A 2,529-nucleotide genomic window follows, 5' to 3' on the forward strand; every position below is an offset into this window, starting at 1 on the left:
AATTCGCCCGATGAATATGTTTGGAGAATGTGTGCGACGAAGAAATAGAATAGAAATGAGAGTATAATAAAAATGAAAAGGAAATCGGACGCCCTTATACAGGATAAAAAATGAAACGACATGGCAAAGATTGATTGGATAAAAAAGAGTCACACAGATTGGAAAAGATACAAATTCCTCACCGGATGACGCTTTGTCCGATAACAAGGCTTCATCGGACAAACCCTTGTACGATGAAATAAAGTTATCAACCAAAGCTTTGAGCGATGAGGAGGTTTATCGGCAACACTTTGGTCGATAAACAGGCTCATCGGCCAAGATTTAAACGATAAATAAACTCATCGTTCAACAAAGAATAAGCAAGGAAATTAAACAAGTACTATCCACACACCAAGTTCATCGCATAAGACTTAAAGAATATCACTAAATCGATCAAGGAATGTATGGATAACCTCTTTATTGGACACAACTATGTCCGGATTGGGTCTTCACCAGACAACACTTTGTCTGGATAGGGTCCTCATTGGACAAGCCTATGTTTGGATAAGGCTCTCATCGTCCAACACTTTATCTTCAAAAATACATGTAAAAAATATATCAGTTAAAATCCAAACTTAAAATCACATATCAATTAAAATATTTACTCCCCCTAGAAAATGAACAAACAAAAATTCAAACACTCCCCCTTGAATATACATTCCACATTCAAAAACATTAGATCATAGAAAAAAATGAAATACTGACTTATATTCTGAATGTTGATCCCAGATCTCTCAATAACACTAATAATCGAGTTAAGAATAACCAAATTATAGTGTTTTAATGAACAAAATGATGAATACTCAAGAACAATGTATGAACATTCAAAGAACAATCTTGAGTGCCAATAATTTCACTTTATTCAATATGAAAACGTAAAAGCGGCATCGATTACAATAGGCCTAATCACCTATTTATACTAGCAATAAGATGATAACTATCTAGCCAATATTCTAGGAAAGATAATGTTTATCTAAAGTATGGATAAGCTATAAATCAAGATAAACTTGAAATCCAGCTGTCGATTAGTTATCTCCAACTGTCTTCCATGGAATGTTAATTCAACCTTATCTTTATATCTTCATCGCATGCCTCTGGTTGAACTGCTGAAGAAAACTCTAAATGTTGTTGACCAGAGGGGTGATGAAGATGCTCTTTCCATCGCATCTCTGATCGATTCATCGACCCTCTGGTTGTTCTTCAGACTTAGTCAATTTTGCCTTAACGTCTTCATCGGTCTTCTGGTTCTTCATCATTTATTGTTCTTCATTACTTTTACTCTTATGAATTATAGGGTCTAACAATCTCCCCCTAAGTAATGAAAGAACAAACATAAACTAATCTATGAACAATATTGAAGAACAGAGACTAATCTACAGAAAAGCATCAATTTTCAAATTTTCATTGGATGATGAATTCTTACAATACTGGAAACAAAGACATTTCAATTAAGGAAAAAATTTTAAAACTCTATTCATGATCTACCTTGAGATATTTCCCAAAAGCGCAGTAGCAGTCTTCGATAATTGATGACTGTAGATATCTCATGAATGAGTTGTTTCCCGTCTTCCTTTGGCACATAAGTTCTACCCAGTCTCTCTCTGATAACTTTGTGAAACCATTCAAGTGTTGAGGTTAAATACTTGAATGCTTCAGTTAGTCTGAAAAATTTCTTTACCCTGAACTCATTCTTGAAGACAAGTCCAAGCTTGGGTTGAGTTAAGACAGAAGCAGATCTCTTCTCCTGCAGGCCAGGGAAGTCTTCATCAGGTGGAGTGCAGGAGAGTCTTTCGATGCCCAAATGAAGAGCAATCTGAAAATCACTCTTGGCTCGATGCTTCACCAAGGTCTCCATCGTCTTCACAATTGCTCTGTTTGCCATCCCAAATCTTATTCCCTGATCCTGTTGTTGAGTTGTGAATGCATAAAGCTCGATCAAGTCATAGGGATTGAGATTGATTGTTAGCTCTCAGTTCCTTAAATGTAAAAGTATAGAAAAAGTAAAACTGCAAGTATTGACAGAAGATGATCTGTCACATAAGACCACAGAGGACCAACAGCAAAAGATGCAAGCTACAAGTCTCAAGTGACAGAACCTCTATCGTGTCTCACAGAGGTTCTGGAAGATTTCCTCTGCGTTCTTCCACGTTTCATCTAGCAGAGCCTCTGTGTTGTCTAACAGAGAGTCTGCAGCAATGTCTTCTGTGTAGATTATCTTTAAGCTGTTTTACTTAGGTCTTTTAGCTGCTCGTGCCTATCACGTGTTCTAATTCGTACTGATCGAATGGCTTAGATTAATTTGCTTTAGGTCATGTCAGAAAAACGGCTACTTGCTTGTATAAATAGCAGTGTAGGCCTTTGTAATTGAGTGTGCTTCCAGTATTGTAATTGTTAATATTTTCATCAATTGAAAATCATTTGAAGCTTTTCTCTTTGTGTTATTCAAGTGTTCTTCATCGTGTTCATATCTATTGCTGCTTGTTTGATTAT

This window comes from Cynara cardunculus, assembly GCF_001531365.2.
Source record: "Cynara cardunculus var. scolymus isolate 2C chromosome LG 17, CcrdV1, whole genome shotgun sequence".
Classification (NCBI taxonomy): domain Eukaryota; kingdom Viridiplantae; phylum Streptophyta; class Magnoliopsida; order Asterales; family Asteraceae; genus Cynara; species Cynara cardunculus.